A 15,827-nucleotide genomic window follows, 5' to 3' on the forward strand; every position below is an offset into this window, starting at 1 on the left:
TTTTCTAAATTGGACATTTTTATGGTTATAATTTTCTTCTGTAATAACAGCAAAAAAAAAGATGGCTGTCCCAGTGGAGTTGAACATTTCATCTCTGAGCACCGTCTTGTGAAGTTGGAATGACAAGTTTCTTTCATCCACACAAAGAATGACAAGGGAGTGTTCTTTGTCTCCCTGTCTCCCCGTCTCCCTTTGCAGAGGCGGTTGAACTTGAGGTGCCTCTGTCCCCCATCAGCCACCCTTAGCAATCAGAACGGGCATTGGGACTCACCATGTGGCTTAGGGGATCAGAAATACGCCTGGCCCTTCTCCTGCAGCCGAGCCGCATAAATTTCCTGGTGAGATTTTAGCTTCAACACGTTGTTGGGTCTTTTGCATTCAGGCCCGCTTTCCCCCAAGTCGGACAGGTGACTTTTATAGACAATGGGGTTTAATTGACTCCAGTACAATGGGATTTATATACGGTATGCCAGGCGAACATCCCGAGGTACTCGTAGAATCATCCACGTTTATTGTTGCTTAATCGACCGAAAATTTTTGCAGAGATGACGGGAAGAAGGCGTGCTTTTCAAACAATGACTTAAATCCAAGGACTCTGCTAAACAATGTCCATAATTGGAGGCGGTGGGGGCTCTGGGACGGGCAGAGCTGGAAGGCCATGGATGGGGGGAGGGGGTGCGGGGAAGAACTGGGAAGGACGACGGCCTGCACCCTGAGTGACATTGGGGGGCCGCCCTCTCTCTCGGGGCCTGTTTCCTCAGCAGTAAGAAATGTTCTTTCCTGACCCTTTTTAAAATCCTTCTTCTAAGCTGACACTGAGAAGGGGCTGCTTTAATATGTTCGGAGAAACTTGCTGTAGAATCAGCTGTGGGCTCTGGAATTTGGAGAGAGGGAGAGAAGGAGACATTGACAGGTAAGAAAGGAAACTGGGGCACTTGTATGTGAGAACTTGATTTTTGCCGCAGCAGGAAATGTCTGGGATTTGGCTTTACTACATCTAATCCTGGATCCAGGAATATAGAACTTTCCTGGGAGATGACCTTTAGGAACTAACTTGCCCTTTCTGGGCTTTAGTCTACAATCTGAAAAATGGGGCCAATGGTACCCAGCTCGCTGGTTTCTCATGAAGACCAAATGATGTCATGGGCATGCAATAAGTTAACATTCATAAATCGATCTTTATGTTGTTGATAATATGATTAAGACTGTTTTTCTTTTCACCATTGAATGAGATTATAGGGTCATGCAGAAGCCACCTGCTTGCTGTGGTGTTAGTACATCCAGCTCAAAGGGTTGGGTTGCAATTTACGGCCTGAGAAAATTCACACCTCTGCTAGGTCACCAGGACAAACACAACCCTTCTTTCCTGGCTCTGTTCCAGGGCTCACATGATCTTTCATTCAGGTTCAACTGCAACACTTGGGCAGCTCAGCCCTGCTCAGTCTTGGAAAGGCCTGGAGGTTTGGCCACAGCAGGTTCCATCCCTCCCACTCCCAGGCCTTAATAAGTACAGGGGTTTGATAGGAAGGGAAGGGCTTAGCCTAGAGGGAGTGCTGTGTCCAGAGCACTTGCTGGTGGGATATTGGCTGATTTTTACTTAGTTCCTTAACAGTTGGTGGAATACATGAATATATATATATATATATATATATGATTTTTTATTGCTTTTTAGAGAGAGAGGAAAGGAGAGGGGGAGAGAGAAACATCAATGTGAGAGTGAAACATCGATTGGCTGCTTCCCACATGCCCCTTACCGGGGACTGAACCTGCAACCTGGGCATGTGCCCTGACCGGGAATTAAACTGGCGACCTTTCAGTGCACAGGACAATGCCCAAACAACTGAGCCACACCAGCCAAGGCCATATAGATCACATTATTTATACAATCAAAAGCTGTTCTTATTGTGAAATGAGTTAAAAAACCCTCATGGCAAAAGTAGTTCAATAGTTCAGAAGGAAAGTTGGCCATTCTTGGTGCACAAGTCGTGAATTAGAAACATTTGTGTGGCTATTAGTACAAATATGTCCCTATATGTGTATATGTGCATAAGCTGTGCATATACGCAAACACACATATGGACACCCAAGTACCGATATGGAGACGTTTCTTAAAAGAGCAGTTCTTTAGCCCAGGCTACGAAATGGGCTGAGGGCATCTTTGCAGGCATCTGCCCTTCCCGGTCTCAGCGCGCTCACTCTGCCCCTCGGTTCTCCAGTGGCTGGGATGCCCCGTAGGGAAGCACCAGGGGCCACTGCAGCCCTGGCTTGCAGCCCCAGCCTCGAACCCGGCCTGGCTCCTGGCTCCAGCCCACACGTCCTTCCAGGATGAACGAGGGGGAGCCATGGTCCTTGGGGCTCCTCTGGCCGCACTGCTACTTGCTAAGCAGGCCCATTACCAATCCCTTCTGAACTTGAGTCTCCTCTTCAGAGAAACAGGGAACAGAGGGTGACCTCAGAGACTGCTGGGGGGATGAAAGCGCCTGACAGATGTCGCTCATTTCACAAGCATCACCTCTTTTTCTTTGGATTTCATCCCTGGGAGGAAGGGTGGTCACATTTGACCCACCCGTCAGCTCATTAACAGAAAGTAACATTTTTTCCCCAGGGGGACATAATCTGGGAGAGGACAGTTTGCCTACTGGACAGATGAGAAAACGGAGTATGGGCATAGGGGCCTTGGTGCCGGTGACAGGGCGGCCCGCGGCCCAGCCGGGAGAGGTCCCCTGGGCTGGGACGCGGGGTCTCGCCCGCAGACCACGGGGCGCTGACAGCCGTGTCGCGCTGCGCTCTGCGAGCAGAAACGCTCGGGGCCGGCGACATCAGCATATCCATACGCCCGCACCGAAACCAAATATTGAGGCCTGTCATCTTGCCAGGATTGCTGCACAAGACAAAGCCATTTGCATGGATCCTTTGTGAGCTTTTTTTTCCAGTGGTAGAAACTCATTAAAATCTCATGAAATCCTTCGACATAAAATGCGAAGCCATCCTGAGCTGCCTCCCTAAAAGTTAATATGTGTGTTCGAGGGGAGGCGGGGGCGGGGGGAGGGCATGTGTTTGAAGCAGCTCATCATTGGGTTTAGCCGCCTTAGAGCAGGGGAATTCCTTAGCATATTTTAATTACTGTCTGGCTGGCCCTGTAAATAAATGAGCGGGTGGCTGGGGCTCGGAGCAGGCTGGGGACTGCCGCAGAGGCGTGGAGTCCCAGCGGTCGCTGCACCGGCAGAGGGCTGAGCGTGGGCACGGTGTCGCCGCGAGAAGAAAGGCTGCTGGCCTACCTGGGATTAATGAGTGCCCAGGGAATGTGGGATGGCTCTAGGCTGGAGCCGGGGCCATTAAATTCTGCTGGTCATTAATCCCCTGGAAATGCCCAGGGCTGAGGTCATTATTCTTGGGAGATAAAAAATTCAGGACCAAACAGCACATGAGCATGCCTGGCGTGCGCTCCCCAGATTGGTGGTGTGTTTTTCAATTTGTTGGCAGAGTGCAATGTCAGGAAAACAGATCTCCTCTTCTTATATCCACCCAGGGAGCATTGATCATCTCACTGGAAATGCGAACTCCACAGGCGTTTTGGTGTGGACCTACTGTGTTTCAGGGCCTGTTCCAAGTTCGATTTCCTCTCGCCCTCTAGGCAGGAAGGATGACACTTTTGAGTGTAATGATGAGGGGACTGACGGTCACAGAGTATAAGTGACTTGGGCAAAGTCACCCAGCTGGACAGCAGGCCAGCCAGAACCCACAGGCGGTTCCTTCAGTCTCTGAGCTTGTGCATGTCCCGTGCATCTCAGCTGCCTGCCCTGGGGTGCAAATGGTCTCAGCGAGTCTTCTCCTGTTTGCCTCCCTTCAGCCGCTTGTCCTCTAGGGAGTCTTTTTCTTGCCCTACGAGTCCAGAAAGCAGCCCAATCCCACTTTAGTGTAGCTGCAGTGCCCAGAGCTGCAGGCAGGAACGGTCTCTGTCACACGCATCATTTTCTTGAGTGGTGGATTGGACTTCAAAAATCAGCCCACCTTTTTCTGAGCTAACTACTGAATCAGACTATGAGGTCACAGTGGCCAAAACCATCTTGACCCAGTTGCAGGTGGGACTTTGTAGACAATTTGCTTCTCTGTGTCTCAGTTTCTCCCTCTATACAATGGGCCTAATGACTGGGCCACCTGCTGGGATGGCCGGGAGGATGGGTGAGCGAGTATTTGTAAAGCGCCGAGAGCAGTGTCCAATGTCGATAAGGCAACGCAGGTGGGCTTGAAAAAAGAAAAAAAAAAATGAACCAAAGTAAAAGGAAGGAAAAGTATAAGGTAATAGTAAAATAAAATGAATTAATAAGGCTGGGAAACCAGGCACTACTGTAAGGAGTACATGTTCTAACACTGTGTGTTTGAATGCGTGAGTAATTTTAGGTATTTACTGGCCTTCGGTAGAGCTTTGGAGTGTCTCCCAGAGTCCACAGCGTTACCGATGTCCACATGCAGCTCAGCCTCAGCAGACGCAGGGCTCCAGCCAAGCCGGGCTGGTCAGTTGTCAGTCTTTTAGCTATTTTTACCAGCCTCATGTGTTGTGTTTTTTTTATGCAAAAGAGAAAAAAAAGTAGAAAAGATTCATAACACCTTTGAACCCCAACTTTGCGCGGGTTCGGGTCATCGGCTGGAAGGGACGTGAACGCAGTCGGATACCCTCAAAGGCTGTGGCTTGTCCACACCCGCAGGCAGAAATCCCCCTGACTGTTTCATGCATCGATTGTATCGGTGTTATTATTTCTAATAGGATAGTTCTGATGTTTACTTATTGGAAAGCAATTATGATAACAGTGGAAAGCATAAAACCAAGAATTACAGCTTTTGCTCGGGTCCCTTCTCTGCAACAAACTGTCTTGGTCAGCCTGTAGTCCTTCAGTCTTCGCAGCCCCCCGTGAGCACAGTTACACCCCCACCATGATCGGAGCCAGCGTCCAAGTCTAACAGCGTATTTTGCTGAATAGTGACCCACGCTGGGTGGGTTGAAGGATGTCACTCATTCTGAACTCTGTGTTCTACTGTGTTTGTTAAAAAAAAAAAAAAAAGCTACTTTACGGCCATAATTGAAACCCGCTCAGCTTCCAGCGATGAGCGATCGGAACAGCGTACACCGACTTTAAAGCTGCAGCAGCAGGAGGAAGCCGTCCTGGAGCAACGGAGCCGTCCGCTGACGCTGCGGGTGCCGAGGCCCGCTCCTCCCACACCCCACGATCCACGCACACGCCCTCCAGACATTTGGGGAGTCTTCCCTATTCATTAGCCGACTTCAATTTCTGCAGCCCGAAGACCTGTTTGCTGACACGGACCTCTCAGGCCGGCGCCTCTGTTTGAGATAAAGAGCAGCGTTGTCCATTCATTCATTCATTCATTCATTCATTCATTCATTCATTCATTCATTCATTCATTCATTCATTCGTGTGTCTGATCGCACACCGGTCTTCCAGGCGCGATGCTAGGACACCGCTTCGCTAAGGGTAAGCGCGTGTGAGCAGGGGTAGTGTCACCATGCGGGCTGGGCGCGGGGATGAGACACCCAGCACTCCTGACCGGCCCCAGGTGAGGCCACCCGTGCTGGTCAGTGGACGGCACTCCCAGCGCCGGGGGATGTGACGAGGGAGACAGGCAGACAGCCCCGGCTCTCGTGGCCCCAGCCCCCTAGTTCAGGAGACGGAGCATGAACATGCGAAGGCTGAACACGGGCATTTCCAAGAGTGACCAGTGCCATGAAAACGCAGAGCGACGCTGGACATGCGGGTGCTGCTCACACAGACGTCCGGGGGGGCCTCGCTCTGAGGAGGTGACCATCCAGCTGGGGCCTGATACACGAGACGGCCGTGAACATGGGGGATCCGGGAGGAGAGGGGCAGGAGCAGCGAGCTGTTTCAGGAGGGGCCGGGAGTGCGACAGAGCGCGGGAGGGACAGAGCCGTGTGACCGAGGTTGGCGGTCAGCGAGGCGCGACTGGGAGGCAGGGTCCGAGAAATGTGATGGTCCGGCTTTGAACGTGGGAGGCGCGGGGCCGTGAGCCAGGGGATGTGCACAGCCTGTGGAGGCTGAAAGGACTGGGGAAGAGATTATCCCCTGGAAGGGGCCTCGGGGAGGGAACTCAGCCCGCGACGGACACCTTGACTTCAGCTCGGCGAGACCCGTGGGGGACGTCCCCGGCGACAGGCAGCTGACACCCCGTGCACGCGGGCCGTGACGGCTGCCACGCGTCCCCGTGGAAGTGGTCGCTCTTAACCCATTTTACAGATGAGTAAAAATAAAACCGGGAGTCAAGGAGGGCAAGCACTCCGTCCAAGACCCAGCGAGAGAGTGAGCGGGCCCGCGTCTCTGACCGCACAGCCCGCCCGGCTCCAGCCCGCCGCGCAGCCACCGGCCCCTCGCGCTTCTGAGGGAGCCTCGCCCGTGGGTGGCCACACACGGGGAGGGCACGCAGCCCCGAGAGCGCCCAGGCCGCCGCCCGTCTGCTGCGAGGCGGGTGCGTGCCGCTCCGCTCCGACCTCGTCTGCCCGAGCCTGTCCGGCCGGACGCACGAGTGACCTGGCGCAGCCGCGGGCGCGGGGTGGGCGCCGCTTCCCGGAGCGTGTCGCTGCCCCCGACGGGTCGCCCGCGCGCGGCTGTCTAACACGGGAGGAGGCTTTCGTCCTGTCAAACGCTTCCACTCGCCGCTCTGCGGCTCTCCGCCAGCATGGACACGCCTGATCCACCTCGCGCCCCGGCTGCAGACGGCCCAGCCCCGAGGCGCGGCCCAGCCGCTGTTCTAGAGACAATCGTCTCCTCCTGGCGCTCACGGACGGCTCCTCTTGAGGCGTTTCTCAGCGGGCGGAGATGTTTCGGTCGGCTCGCATCTCTCCCAGCTCAGTCCTGAGGCCCCGTTGCTGCAGCAGGAACACACGTCGTTGCTGTCTCCGCTCTTTCCCCGACCTGCACGCGCTCGCTGATAAGGCAGGTTTGCCCGTCACCGCTCCGCGATGCAGTTCATCGAAAGATGACGTCCAGAGGGGCGTGCGACGTCTTCCATCTCCCAGGATTAGGCCACGTGGCCTCTTGGTCTCCGCGAGCACCTTGCGCCTCCCCACTGCCCCACTCCGCGAGCTTCTGCACCACGGGCGCCATCGCCTTTGCCTCCACGCCTCGGTCCGGGGTCCTCCTGTGGCCTGCAGCATCTGTCTCCTTGACCGGTGTGGTGAGAACCCGACTACCCTTCAGCCTCCACAGAGAGTCCCCCTGCATCTCCCGGAGTGCGACGCTCTGTCCGTGACACCCCAGGGGCCCTCGTCTGCTCTTCTATTGTACGTATTTCTAGAATGGGTGCACATCTTATCCGTCCCCGGGAAACAGGTTACAAAAACAGCCCATCCTTCGCCCCTGCTGGCACCAACCCTCTGCTGTGCAACTTTGCAATGCTCTCCCTCTTTGACTTGGAATCAGCCCTGTCACGTTGGGTCAATGAGATGTCAGCGAATGGGACACGTGCCAAAGCTCTCAAGACACCTGGGTGACTGGGCTTACCCTCTCCCTGCCGCCTCCGCCACTGCGTGAGCATGTGCCCAGGCTGGCCCGCAGGGGAGGGGACACACACAGGGCAGTGCCCAGCCAACAGCCAGTCAAACTTCGGGCACGTAAGCGAAGCCAACCAAGATCAGCAGGCCTCCCAGGATGGGCGAGCGCTCGTCGCTTCCTGATGTATGAGCTACTGGGGTTTTATTTGTTCAGCAGCCTATTGTGTCAGCAGGTGGCCCATATGTGTCCCTACTAACCTACGCTCTCCTTAAGGGCAGACATGGAGCCTGGGTCCTATGTATATCCCCAGGGCCCAACACGTAGTAGGAACTCAATAAATAATTATTAAATTGAAAGTAAAAATATTTCCAAATGATGACTACAGAATAGCAGCTCTGAATTGCTAAGACTTAATCTGCAAGTTTGTTATCCAGAGGAAACCCTAACGTCATTGTTTGCTTGGGACTCTAACAGAATTTCTGTTAGTAAATCGATCTTTTATTGGTGTGAAGATGGGGAAAAACTGATTTTATATGTCTTGTTGATCCCCACGCAGAGCATGAGGCTCCCATAAACCATGTCTGGGTACAAAATATTAACTCAAACCTCTTACTTTTTACTGTAAGTTCATGACATCTAAGGGGATTGTGTGCAGTGGAGGGACCAGGGGAGGACAGGGACCGCTCGTGAGTTAACAGTGATCCCTGAACCAGTGCGTCGGGGAGGATTGGAAAGAAGGTGATGGATAACATGATTACGATCTTAAAAAAATGTAAATAAAACAAAAACTCTCTTGCTAGCCCTGTGATTTAGTGATAGACTGTGGATTTCTCAGTTGCACTCTTGTTTCTCAGTATGGTGTTTTCTGTTTAAATTTCAGATTTTCAGCAAACAGATCTGCACAAAGAAGGCTCTGAGCACATAGGTAGATGTGTGCTCTGATTTAGTCTTTCTCCTTAAAAAATACACACACACACACACACACACACACACACACACGCACATCTATATGCATTTGAATGAGTTACGATGAAGGGAGGTAAGTCATTTCAACCTTTAAACCCCTTTGACATTCACAAGGTGCTAAAAGTCATCTGGGGTCTCAGCTCTGATGAATTTGCATCTCTTTGTATATGACGCTTGAAAAACCCCAGCGATAGATTAAATTTTGCCAAGGAGAAAATGAGAGAGAGGCTTCCATCTCTCAGGTCTGCTGGGAGGATCTTTATGGTTGATTTACTTTTTTTAAATAAATGTTTCTGTATGTGTTTCCCTCAGTCGCTGCCCGGGTGCCTCCGTCCTACAAGCTGTAACTTCTGCCGGCCCCGTTCGCCGGCGGACAGTAAGTCAACCTGCCTCCGAGCACAAGGCGAAGGGCTCTTTCAATCTCGGCTGCACAGACCTTCTGTGTTTTCTGATTAAAATGTGTGAGCAAACCTTGGAATAAACTCTACCTGACATGACGTCTAAAATAATTTACGCTCTTTGCAAACCTCGGATGTAGGATTGATTTCGGGGCCTGTCACTATATTTCAGATGATCAAAAACGGATCAGAGCCTTTAAATGAATTTAATGACTGAAGATGATCCTATGGGGGGGGGGGGGAAATCAGTGAGGTCAGAAAACAAAATTTCTCATTTAAAGCCACCGTGGAGTATTATTTCATTGTTTTCTTTTAAAAGTGACTCATATTCGTCATCAAAAATTTGAAAAATGCAGAGATAGAGAGGAGAAAAAAAAATCGACAATAATTAAACAGGGCAGAGAGAGCCATCCTGGCATGAAAGCATATTTTCTTCCAGGCTTATCTCTGCCTCCCTGCTATTTTATATAGGTTAGCACATAAAACAAGTCCAATTTTGTTTCCTGATTTTTATCACTTGCAATAATATCAACGATGCTGATGCTGATGTGATATTTGAGCACGATTGGTTAGGAACTTTCCAAGCTCTGGTCGTATATGGCCTTGCTTGGTCCTCGGAGCAGCCCTATGAGATGGGTCCTATTATTTCCTCTATTTATAGATGTTTAGTAATTTGCCCAGTGTCCCACAACTGGAAGATTCTAAAGCTAATGACTCAAACCTAAACAAATCTATTCCTGAGCCCCATGCCCTTCATCACTGTGCTATGATCTAAACCTTTTCAACACTAACATAAAGTAATAATGCACATATATGACTTTTAGCGGTTGCATAATATACCAGGAAGCATCATTTGCTATATATCCAAATTGCACTGGATGCAAATGTGCCCTCCTGGGCCTGAGCAAGGTGGGAACCTGGCACCACGACACTAAAAGTGACCTATGACCTTGAAAGCCAGTTCTCTCTGCTGGGATATCAGGTGGTAGCCTTGCTCTGCTCTCTGGGATATCAGGTGATATCCTTTCTCTTACTCTACCCATTGGGTGCTTCTGGAGAGAACACCACGTATCTTGTGTCATATAGACCCGGGTCTGGCTCTTGCCCTGCAGCTCACTACCTGTGTTTTTTATTAGACTAATTGCTTGTCTTCCCTACATCTAAAGCAAAGCAGAGGTGTTATGAAAATTAAAGGAGATAAGACGGGTGTAAACAGTTTGTTATAGTTGCTGTCACGTAGAACGTGGCCATTATATAGTAATTCTTTTTATTATTAATAATGATTTATAATAATTCTCATGTTTCAAGCAATAATTATGTGGCTATGGATGATCTAATTCAACCTTCACAGCAACACAGGAAAATAAACATTGTTTATCGTCTTTGGTAGATGAGAGCGATGATGCTTATAGAGGTTAGGGGACTTGCTCCAGCGCATCCTGACTTGACACCGAGGGTCTGATTTCAGAGGCCACACTCCAATGCTCTTTGTTGTCCCAGGGTCCAGTCATGAAGTGCTTTAAAATCTCTTCCAAGAGGTTTAAGGCTAAATACCGAAGAACTAAAAACTGGAGGCAGCAGCTGGATGCAGGTGTCAGAAATTCAAAAGCAGAAACTGAGTTAGATTGTGTGCTTTTAACAAATTTATGGTGGTCAAGGGTGTGGGAGTAGGTGGGAGTATGTAGGGAAAGTGATGATAAAGGAACTGAGAATGGAACATGAGAAAAGCCACCATTTAAGGGATAGACAGAGGCAATACTGCGTATTAGTCAGGATGTGCTAGGCTCTGCTCCATTAACAAATCCTGATATCTGCGTGGCTTAGCAGAGCAGAAGCATCTTTCTTCCTTGTGCACAATGTGATGAGGGTTGGCAGGGGCTCTCCTCCATCTAGTGACTCAGGGAACCAGTTTCTCTCCATCTGGGGGCTCCCACCTCTAAATAAGTGGCTCCCAAGAGCCATGAAAAGGCGGACGAACAGACACACAAGCTCTTAACTGCTGTACTTAGAAGAGATACATATCACTTGTACTCACCTTCTGTTAGCCACTACTGATTACAAATGACCACCCTAACTCCAAAGGAAGGATTGTGAGCACAGAAAGAATAATATTATGGAGGGACTCATAGCATTAAGTCTATCACCAACTCTCAGGCAGATTTCCAAAATTAATTATAAATTTTAAGACTCTATTCTGGCACTAGTTACCCTAAGTGTTGATGTCTTAACTCAGGTTGGTGTCGCCTTGAGGTATGGTGGTGCCAAGCAGCCCTGCCCCTGGAGAGAGGTAACAAGCCAGCAAGGAGAGGAAAGGAACTGTCTGGCCGTCCCAGCTCTAGGGGTTGTGCAGGAGAAGTCCTGCAGAGCCTAAAGGGGTATGGGAAATGTGGTCTAAGGAAGACCCATCTGTTTGGCAGGGCCCAGTAGACGAAGCTGAAGTTAAACTCAAAATTAGAAAGATGACAACACATGATCGTGTTCCATCGATTCTGGGACAGCAGGATGCTAGGGCTTCGGGAGGTCTCTGGGGAATCAGAGAGCGGGGCAGGGGGACAAAACCCAAAACCCACTGTCCTGGGGGGCAGAAACTCACTTCCACAAATGCCCATGGGTAACGCCCAATGTGTCAGATATGGGGTCTTGTGCCGTAAAACAGGTTCTGACACCCATGGGCGGGCCAGGGGCTGACTTATGTCCTGCTGTGGTCAGGACGGGGTCAGGGCCTGAGCAGGGGGAGCCTGAGAGTGGAGGAGAGGGTCTAGCTGAGAGGGCTTGTGGGAAATTCTTGGTCTCATCCTCTGAGCTGGTGCTTGGACTGTTTGCAGCCTCGGTCCTTTTTGGTCTATGCTGCCGGTGGCCTGTGTCATGCTGGTGCAGCCACTTATTTCTCATGCTCTGGGTGTTGGTTTCCTACTCCTGAGTGGGGAGGGAGCAGTGAAATAAACGATCCATGCAGTCCCTTCCCCTTCTAAGACGAATCCGTAATTAATTGAGATGCTGTAAAACGCAGCACACGCTGATGTACGCTGCTATGCAAGCTGTTATTTTTATTAATCATTCCCAGCTCTTCCCCGCACTCTGAGTTAATGGGCACCTACTGCAGGTTTAGGAATTCATTTAGAGGGGCATTCAGAAGGGGGCGCCGTTTCAGGACCCCATGAAACTTCTCATGAAGTTTAATTGCATTGCACTTCTGGAGAGAGGGCAGGGCTGTTATTGAGTCGGGGCGATTCTCCAAGGCATGCCGAGGCAGAAAATATAACCTAACCCTGCTCCTGACCGTGCCGACAGCCAGGTAGAGCTTTCCCCCTCCCTCGTCCGTCTGAGCTTGGCAGGCTTGGCGTTTCTCCCACTACGGTGGAGTTGCCCACAGTGCTGGGAGACATTGCCGGGGGCCCCACTTTGACTTCTGAAGACATTTGTACGAATAGCATCATTTACGATGAGCCAAATACTCTTAATTCTGTTTTCTCAGTGTCTCCCCCATTGCCCCATGTGCCCACTCCCAAGCCATTCCCGGGCCCGGGAGACCACGCTGGGCTGTGTTCTGTGCTTCACCCTCCTGCCCTGTGGGTTGGCCGCTCATGCACCAGCAAACTCTGGGGGAGCTGGGGTCTGGCTCCAGTGGAGACCTGGACATAAGAGGAAGGCTCTTGGGGGAGAGAGGGAAGAGCCGAAGGAAACAGAGAGGACCAACGAGCTAAGGAAGTGCATGGCTGGGGGGTGCACAGCACCCTACAGCCGGCCACGCGCCCTCCACCACCGCCCGCCAGCATCCCACCGGCCCCAGAGGCCAACAGGACTGGGATGGGGAAGGCGATCCAAGGGAGCACGAAGCTAAGTGACCCGTGACAGGTGACACATGTAATAAGTAAAGGGTCTGAGCCCGAAGCTCGGGCTCCTAGTTGCTTATGCAGCATCTTCTCCAATTTATGGATTTAATCGCTATTGCTACCACCACCCTCCTCCCCTGCGCTCCCCTCGGCTCCTCTCCGGCTAATCCTGCAATTACGTCCCTGATCCCTCTGCTCCCCTCCCGTTGCTCTTCTCACCGATGCAGCTCATCCTTTGCTCCTTTCTGCCGGGAGCTCCAAAGAGTATGGTAATCTTGTTTACTCGTCAGAACAACTCCACGAAGACCTCTCTGAGGTTCGGGTGGATGACCCACCTGGCTGGCATCACACAGCTAGTAAGTGGCTGAGTGGGAACTGGGTCCGAATCCAACCCCGTTCTCTTAACTGTGATCTGCGTCCTTCCGTGAAGCCAAGGGAGGGGGCTCTGGTTCGGGACTTTATGAGACAAAGGCCCTTCCCCAGGTACCATTTGTCTGGAGCTGCAGGATCTAAACCAGATGGACGCGGGGAGGGACTGAACAAGTCCCGGGGTGAAGAAAAGCAGAGGTACACGGGTCAGGACAGGTGGGGCGCGGCCGGGCTGAGGGGGAAACGAGGGCGCCTGGGAGCCGATGGGGAAGCGAGGGCGGATGTTCACAGTGCCCAGTGCTCCCTGCCTGAGCTCCAAAGAGTGCGGGAGGGAGGAGAGAGGGAGGGAGGGAGGGAGGGAGGGAAGGAAAAGAAAGGAAAAAAGAGGTCCAGAGAGAGGGAGGGAGAAATAACAAGAAGGGCCCTGAAGTAGGCGCCATGCACCGATCTACTTACCTGGTGAATTTATGGTGAGAGTGACGTTTCAAGTGGCGGGCCAAAGTTCAGTATTTATTGCCAAATAAAACTTAAAGGGAAAAAACCCTGCAAATAGAAATACAAACTATAGGCCAGCTGGCAGAGGGTGCAACTTGAAGCCTGGCTGTTCCGACGGCTGCGAGCAAAGCCAAGCTCAGGCAATATGGCCCTGGATAGGTGCAGAGTCTTAATTAAGCAGAGAGACAAAGTACCACGCCAGCACCGTCAAGGTAGGCGCTGTGCTCGCTCGCGGCATCCGATCGGGGCCGGCTTGTTTACAGGACCCTTGTCAGTGTAACTGTCATCTCAGTGCTCTGTTTGTTTTCGAGCCAGGGTTTTCTTTCGTAGGATCTGCAGGAGAAGAATCCATTTCCAATCAGGTTTCGGTACGAGATGTTCACTCAAAATTCTAAACATATCAAATAAATTTTTCCTGAGAATTTGCACAACCTGGGACTTGAAGGGATACCTTGTAAGTAAAGAAATAGTCCAAAAAGCAGGCTCAAAATGGCTCATTTGCATACAAGGTGTCCCATAGGTTCACCTGGGTAGGGGCAGGTGACAATCGCCTTCCTGGGAGTGGTGTCTGAAGAGGCACAATCTTATGAAGAGAGCAGAAGACTTGAGTCCCGGCCCTGGACCTGGTCTCATGAGTATGAACTTGGGAAAGTCACAGTGATGACGCAGTGACAACATCTTTGCCATCTTTGGTGAGGGTATAATAGTCCCTCACCAGCCACGGTCCCAGTGTTCTTCCGACGAGGAGCATGGGAAAGTTTTGGAAGCTGTGGGGAGATGCTACGCCTGTCCTCTTGGGCCTCAAGGGACCATCTGGTCCAGGTTCCTGCCCTCAACTCCACAGGTTTGTGAAGTACATGCTACTATCGTTCCCATTTTATTGATGTGAATACTGAGGTGTGGAGAGTTTAAATGGCTGTTCAAGGTCGCCCAGCAAGAAATGGGTAGAATAGGATTTCAACCCGAGGCACTCTAACACCAGAGCTTGAGCTCCCAACCTCTGGCCCTCCCATCACCACGTTGCTCACAGCGTCTCCCAGGGCCCAAGGCCAGAATCACTTAAATTGCAGATTCCAGGGACTCATTCCAGACCTGTGGGAGCTGAGGCCCATGCATAGACATTTTTAATATCAGAGGACCAGATGTTTCTCATAAACACCAAGGACTGGACTCATGAGCTCACTGCCTCGGAGCCCAGGGTGTGGGGACCGAGGGCTGCACACTCAATGCCGGTAGGGAGCTGAGCTCGCGTTCCCTGAGAACCTCGCATGTCCTAAAGGCGGGCATGGGATGGGCCAGAAGCCCCAGGTAGGAGCTGCTCTGCTAGGAGGAAGGACTCCCCGCTTCAGCTCTGGGGCGCAGGGGCTTGATGACCACAGTGTCCTGGGCCATTGTCTCTTCAAGTCGAATGTGGCCTGGGAGCAGCTTCCTAGATAAGAGCCAAGGCTGTAGAGAAAGAGGGCTTCAGGCTGAACTCAAAGAAGACAGAAAGAATGTGGTAGCCTCTGGTGCAGATGCACAAAAGCAGGGACTCTTTGAATGCACCGGGAAGAAGACTCACGCTTCTGCCCTAAGAGGAGAAGTTTTGCAGTGCAGGGGACGATCCCTTGGGCTTTTGGGGTGAAAACAGCAGCAGGGCGGGAACCGAAAGGGAGGGCTTCAGGTGAAAGGACTGTCCCCGCTGGCGTTCCGCTGTCCATTCCACTCAAGAGTCCGCGAGCCAAGGGCGCCGGCCACGTGAGTGTTTTGCTCTTGTTATTGTCTGTTGGCGAGTTTTTAACAAGGGAACTAAAAATGGAAGAATTGGTGTGTTTTTCCCACGGCCGTTTGGCTCACGGAAGCGAGAGGCCTCGCATCGGGCTGGTGAACCCGGCTCCCGAGCTGGGCTCGGGGCTCGGCGGCCTCAAGGGCGTCGAACTAAACGCTTGGCCCAGGGTTCCTCTTCGTTCCTCCCCTCGGCCCGATTGAGAAATTCGCGGCGATGACTCACTTCCCCGTAGAGTGCTAGTCCCCAGTCGTCAAAACTGTCACCTGTCAAGAAGTCCCCCAAACCCTGAGGGGGTAAAGTTTTAACTTTTCAAACATTCCCAAGAGCAGAGAAAATGTCTACGATTTCTGCCTCCTGGGCTCACGGGGTCTGCAGATGCCGGGGAGACCCTCGGTGTCGGTTGCCCAGGTTCCAAAGCCGTGGGTTTCTGCTCAGCTCCCTGGCGGAGCGCCGTGCATGCTGGGAGAACCCTTTCTCT

This window comes from Miniopterus schreibersii (genome assembly GCF_964146895.1).
Source record: "Miniopterus schreibersii genome assembly, chromosome: 1".
Lineage (NCBI taxonomy): Eukaryota > Metazoa > Chordata > Mammalia > Chiroptera > Miniopteridae > Miniopterus > Miniopterus schreibersii.